The sequence below is a fragment of the Schistocerca americana genome, unplaced genomic scaffold (genome assembly GCF_021461395.2).
Source record: "Schistocerca americana isolate TAMUIC-IGC-003095 unplaced genomic scaffold, iqSchAmer2.1 HiC_scaffold_297, whole genome shotgun sequence".
In the NCBI taxonomy this organism is placed as follows: Eukaryota; Metazoa; Arthropoda; class Insecta; order Orthoptera; family Acrididae; genus Schistocerca; species Schistocerca americana.
This window is the reverse complement of record NW_025726013.1, coordinates 95,001-102,500: the sequence shown is the minus strand read 5'-3', so window position 1 is coordinate 102,500 and position 7,500 is coordinate 95,001.

The window sequence follows — 7,500 nt, the reverse complement described above, 5'->3', positions numbered from 1 at the left end:
AATAACAGGGCTACCAATAAAATAGATAAATGGGAGGTATTGGAGAATGCAACGACCAGTGATCATAATGTAATAAAGTATATACTAAAATCAGAACAGAATGTGGCGCCACAGGAATGGCTTTCAGAATATGACTATAAAAAGGTAGACTGGGAAAGACTCTCCCGGGAGTACAGCCCGCCAGAGCTGGATGAGGATCTCGAGGTTGATGAAACAGCGGAGCAGATAGTTCAAAGTATAAAGGAAGTAATAGAAGCAGTCGTACCAAAGAGAAGCAGAGTCCAAAGCGTGCACCCGGCACCATGGACTCCAGAACTAAGTGACCTACGTCAGGCTACGCGCAGGGCAAGACGCAGGTATCAGCGCACATTTAACCCACAAGACAGGGAGCATAGACTGCGTATATACAGACAACTAAGGGAGAGATATAAAAGAGAAATTATAGAAGTTAGAAAAAGAAGCTGGGAAAATTTCGTAAGAAATAACCTGGCAATGGATCCCTGGGGAAAGCCATACAAGTTAGCTAGGGAAAAAATAAGAGCTCCAACAGTCTTATCATCTATAAGAATACCAGGCGAAAATAGAATGACCACAACCAGACAAGAAACAATAACGGTGCTCCTCCAAGCCCTGCTACCGGATGATGATCCCTCTGAGGACACACCGGAGCAGGCGGCTATAAGAGAGAGAGCACAAGAAGAATACAACAACAATACAATGGTCTACCCCTTCTCACCGCAGGAGGTGGTAGACGTAATATCAAACCTAAAAAGAGGAAAATCTCCCGGACCCGACAGGGTCACGGTTGAGGTACTTCAAGCAATAAAAGGAAAAATAGCCCCGATACTGGCAAACCTATATAATAAATGTCTGGAAAGAGGTACTTTTCCAAGGAGATGGAAAAGAGCAGAAATAATAATACTAAAGAAGCCAGACAAGGACCCAACAGAACACAAAGCATACAGGCCAATATGTCTGCTAGATACCTTGGGCAAAGCCCTTGAGAAATTGCTCTGTGCGAGATTGACTGGTCACCGGGAAATGGCAGGAATGCACGAATGGCAATTCGGTTTCCGCCGTGGAAAATCGACGGAAGACGCCATCAACACGGCGGCCGAACTTGTCAGCTCGTCGAACTGCACATATGTTCTAGGAGTGATGGTGGACATCTCAGGGGCGTTTGATAATCTGTGGTGGCCGGCGCTGTTTACCTGCTTGCAGGATATGCAGTGTCCGGCGGCACTATACAGATGTTTCAAGAGCTACTGTAGAGACCGGGTGGTACAGATGACGTCCCCGAATGCGGTTGTGACCAAGAACATCACTAAAGGATGTCCACAGGGATCAGTTTGCGGCCCCGTATTTTGGGATATAAATATGGAGCCGTTGCTGCATTCCCTGCAGCAGGAAGCATCAGTATTGGGAGCCGTTGCATACGCGGACGACCTGCTAATCTTAACACATGGTAATAGCCGATTACAACTAGAAGGGCGAAGTAGAAACATAATGGATATCCTGAGTGCCTGGTGTAGGAATTCTAAAATGGCAATTGCGCCTCAAAAATCGAACTATATGCTCCTGAAAGGGAAAATGGCAAGAGATCCGTCAATCAGGATCGACAACGCAATTGTAGTAAGAAAAAATGTAAGTAAATATCTGGGTGTCTACCTGGATCAAGGATGGAATTTTAGGACCCATATTGAACAAACAGGAGGAAAGACACTAGCGATAATGCATAAACTAATAAGGATCGGGCAGCAAAGATTTCACTTACCGCCAAATGTCATCAAACTATACCACGGCAGCCTGCTAGTGTCAATAATGGGATATGGATCAAGTTTGTGGGCCCACAGGTTGCGCCTTCTGAAGCCTTCCATGGCTGTGAGGAGAATTCAAAGAAACATACTACTAAGATCAATAGGGGCATTTGGCACAACACCAACAGATGGATTACTAGTTATAATGGGCCTCTGCCCATTAGACCTATTAATAAGACAAAAAGCAGCCAACTATTGGTTAAAAAGGGGAAATTTCGACAAAATCAGGGAAATCATGGGGAAACACCTGGGAAGTAAAAAGGAAATAAAAGAAGAAATAACAAATATATGGCAACAACAATGGGAAAATTCTCAAACAGCAAGAAGGGTTTACAGAATATTTCCAAATATAAAAGAAAGACTAAAGTACAAAAATTTCCAGCCTAGTAAAGGTCTTATACATTTCCTCACAGGACATGGACCCTACCCTGTGTATTTACACAGGATAGGGAGAAAGGAGTCAGAAGAGTGTGAATGTGGGGTCCAGGTGGGCACCCCAGAACATTTAGTATTCGAGTGCACCACTCTCACTAGAGAAATTCAAGAGGAAAGAAATAGACTAAATACCAATAACATACAGGAAATAATATGGGATGAAGAAAAAGTTAAAATATTAGATAAATTAACAACAAGAATATCAGATGTAGCATTACAAACATATAACAACTAATTGTAAGAATAGCTCGACTAAGACTAGCACTAGGGGAGATGGTCTACCAGCCCCTGGTGCCTACCGGACAGAAAAGAAGATGGAGCAGGAGGAGAGGAAGAGAGTTGGACGCTCCCTCCCCTTCCTCGGGAAGGAGACCGGAGCGATGGAAGAAGACTGGTGGGGCCGCCGTCGCGCTGGACCGGCCGCCTTCCAGGTTGGACCGTACTGGCCACCTCAGGTCAGGCCGGACACTGCGAGCTGGATCGTCCCACCGAGAAGAAGGTTCCTCCACTCCAGTCTAGCCAACAGATAGACAGTAGAGTAGCATAAGAAAATAGCGCTCAAATATGTAGTAGAATAGTAGTAGGAGCGCTATACGTAGATTAGATAAGGTGGTGGGAAACTGGTGAAGGGTAATGGAAAACAGAAAAAAGCAGTGGTTAGTAGATAGTAGCGGCCCGGGTCCACGTCCCTAGGGATGGTAACCTACTGGAATAGCCAGTAGGGCTAAGAAGGCCGAAAATTGTAAAATAAAATTAATAAAAACTTTAGAATTGAATGTAGAAAGTTGCAATTAATGTATGAAAAATTGGTAGAATAGATAATAATAATTACAAATTGTTAACAATGTTGTAGAAAATACGAGATAGACTAACCATTGTAACGTAGTATAAGAAATAATAAAGTATTAGAGATTGTAAGGTCCATATATGTTTTAGGGATGGACCATATAATGTAGAATAATTTGTAAAAAAAAAAAAAAAAAAAAAAAAAAAAAAAAAAAAAAAAAAAATTTGTCCCTATACATGAGCTGCGGGCTGTACCAGTTACGAGCTAGAGACGCGACCGCGTTGCTCTCTGTACGAATGCCGATGCTGAGCGGTCAGCTAGGAGGCGCTCCATCCATGTCGGTACCGGTGAGCGTTGCACTCGCAGTCGCAAGAACGTACGGCAAGTATATTACCTGGAAGAGTCAATGACAGTCCACGCCCCCCTGCGTGGGAAGAGTCTTTCTAGGCCATGACCCACCGGAAGGGCGCAGCGTCCCCCACCCCAGACATGTGACGTCACACCATCGGTATTGACGACTAGACTGATTCCTTATAATCATTTGCCATACACCGGTGGAAGCTGCCGAGACGAGTAACTACATAGCGGGCTCGCCGTGTCACTAATGTACAGAGATACAACAGTTTCGACTGGAACCGGATTAAACGTATACACGGCGCTGATTAGTAATAGATAGAGCCATCAGAATACAGATAATGTATACAACTGTCCGTATACATGCTGAAAGACTCTGCTCACAATCACAACCACACGTCAGCCACACACCCTTATCACGCACTACTCTCTGCCTGTAACACGCACACAGACAATATGTAAGCACCAGCATGGAACAACACCCAGTGCATCCTCTCCGCCACATTAGACAATCCACACTGTCATAACCAGACTGGGAGGTCCACTCAGAAAACAGAATATCCCACCCACCCGACAACCACCATTGCTCAGCCAAGCCACCAACACCCACACATGTCCTACACAGGGGTGCACCCAACATCACAATACTGCCTCCTCTCACAGCACACAAACAATGGCAGGAATGAAAGACACAGGTCTGCCACAAGCATGGAATGAGAGCGCCGCCTGTCATGAGCCAAAGGTGCATCCTGACGTGGCAAATCAGATGATGCCGCAGGCATCCACTTACTATAATCACAATCAACAAACCGGCCGCCCCGCCCCGCCCCCCATTAAACCTTTCCTTACAACAATGTGTACCTTAACCTAACCTATATCGTACCGTAACCTAACCTATATCGTACCGTAACCTAACCTATGTCGTACCGTAACCTAACCTATGTCGTACCGTAACCTAACCTATGTCGTACCGTAACCTAACCTATGTCGTACCGTAACCTAACCTATGTCGTACCGTAACCTAACCTATGTCGTACCGTAACCTAACCTATGTCGTACCGTAACCTAACCTATGTCGTACCGTAACCTAACCTATGTCGTACCGTAACCTAACCTATGTCGTACCTTAACCTAACCTATGTCGTACCTTAACCTAACCTATGTCGTACCTTAACCTAACCTATGTCGTACCTTAACCTAACCTATGTCGTACCTTAACCTAACCTATGTCGTACCTTAACCTAACCTATGTCGTACCTTAACCTAACCTATGTCGTACCTTAACCTAACCTATGTCGTACCTTAACCTAACCTATGTCGTACCTTAACCTAACCTATGTCGTACCTTAACCTAACCTATGTCGTACCTTAACCTAACCTATGTCGTACCTTAACCTAACCTATGTCGTACCTTAACCTAACCTATGTCGTACCTTAACCTAACCTATGTCGTACCTTAACCTAACCTATGTCGTACCTTAACCTAACCTATGTCGTACCTTAACCTAACCTATGTCGTACCTTAACCTAACCTATGTCGTACCTTAACCTAACCTATGTCGTACCTTAACCTAACCTATGTCGTACCTTAACCTAACCTATGTCGTACCTTAACCTAACCTATGTCGTACCTTAACCTAACCTATGTCGTACCTTAACCTAACCTATGTCGTACCTTAACCTAACCTATGTCGTACCTTAACTTAACCTATGTCGTACCTTAACCTAACCTATGTCGTACCTTAACCTAACCTATGTCGTACCTTAACCTAACCTATGTCGTACCTTAACCTAACCTATGTCGTACCTTAACCTAACCTATGTCGTACCTTAACCTAACCTATGTCGTACCTTAACCTAACCTGTATTGCGCCTTAACCTAACCTGTATTGCGCCTTAACGTAACCTGTATTGCGCCTTAACGTAACCTGTATTGCGCCTTAACGTAACCTGTATTGCGCCTTAACGTAACCTGTATTGCGCCTTAACGTAACCTGTATTGCGCCTTAACGTAACCTGTATTGCGCCTTAACGTAACCTGTATTGCGCCTTAACGTAACCTGTATTGCGCCTTAACGTAACCTGTATTGCGCCTTAACGTAACCTGTATTGCGCCTTAACGTAACCTGTATTGCGCCTTAACGTAACCTGTATTGCGCCTTAACGTAACCTGTATTGCGCCTTAACGTAACCTGTATTGCGCCTTAACGTAACCTGTATTGCGCCTTAACGTAACCTGTATTGCGCCTTAACGTAACCTGTATTGCGCCTTAACGTAACCTGTATTGCGCCTTAACGTAACCTGTATTGCGCCTTAACGTAACCTGTATTGCGCCTTAACGTAACCTGTATTGCGCCTTAACGTAACCTGCATTGCGCCTTAACGTAACCTGCATTGCGCCTTAACGTAACCTGTATTGCGCCTTAACGTAACCTGTATTGCGCCTTAACGTAACCTGTATTGCGCCTTAACGTAACCTGTATTGCGCCTTAACGTAACCTGTATTGCGCCTTAACGTAACCTGTATTGCGCCTTAACGTAACCGATATTGCGCCTTAACGTAACCTATATTGCGCCGTAACGTAACCTATATTGCGCCGTAACGTAACCCACATTGCCCCTTAACGTAACCCACATTGCCCCTTAACGTAACACACGTTGGGCCTTAACCCAACACACGTTGGGCCTTAACCCAACACACGTTGGGCCTTAACCCAACACACGTTGGGCCTTAACCCAACACACGTTGGGCCTTAACCCAACACACGTTGGGCCTTAACCCAACACACGTTGGGCCTTAACCCAACACACGTTGGGCCTTAACCCAACACACGTTGGGCCTTAACCCAACACACGTTGGGCCTTAACCCAACACACGTTGGGCCTTAACCCAACACACGTTGGGCCTTAACCCAACACACGTTGGGCCTTAACCCAACACACGTTGGGCCTTAACCTGCTCTGTAATTGTCATACGACGCGTTAAATTAGTGTAGTGTTGCCTAACTGCAACCCCCGCAATATAGTTTGCTACTCGCACTGCCCGGTCCCCAGTGTATCGCTTCATGTTAAACACCTTGCAGCTATACACTGTAATGTGGATGGCAGCAGGACGTACATGCTCAATGCCCTTTGCAGTTGTTCATTGGCATTTGCAGTTGTTCATTGGCATTCGCATGTGCGAAGCACTTAGCCTACGCTGTGGTACGGCCTGTGTCAACTGTCCGCTGATGTTGTACGTCCAAATCACACACTGTACTGCACATTGGTCCTCATGTACTGAATGATACATCGTGGTACATGTGACCGTACAACGACTGCGCCAACAACGGCGAACCATGCGGTCCAAATGTTGTGCACTCAGCTACGTGTCGTCTCCCTATAAGAGCTGGATTGCAGTGTGGTATGCCCTGGATGGCGATCAGCATGAGCCGTCTGTTGATGTAGTGGCGCGTGTTGTCAGACGTAGTCGTCTCTTCTCACACACCGTGATAGCATGGTGCACTGCGTTCCACATCTGCGACATGCGACAGAGGCCGGTTGACAGTCGTTCGCGCAATGGACATCGCATACGTACGGGGGCCACCTTCCACGTGTTCGCGAAGCGTGCACATGTTGTTGCGTGTATGTGGGCAGACATAGTGTGTCGTGACACCTGACACAGGCATGCAACAATCGTTGAATTTGCAAATGGCGATGGACGCCTACGTTTGCTGGTGACGTTATGCAAATGAACAACTGGTAAACCGTTGTGGTGCGGTTGTTCTCGCTAGAGGTGAATCAGTGATGGCGACGATCGGTTGAGCTACCAACCGGTTGTTCCAGCGATACCCACCATGCCCACGAACGTGAATGGCATCTGGGTGTGAAGCGATACGCGGCGGTGGCTGGGTGGGACCGTCCCCGGCCGGTGAGGGGGGGCCTCCCGGCGTGCTGGCCGCGCGGTGCGTGGGCGCACGCGCTACAGCCGGCTGGTGGGGGCGGCCAGTGGCAGGCGCGCCGGCCGACGGAGGCGGCAGGCGGCGCAGCTGCGCGCCGGCGCACCCTGCACGCGGCGCCGTGCGGCCAAAGTAGGTCCTCGCGGGCCCGGTGCGAAGCGCGGTGGA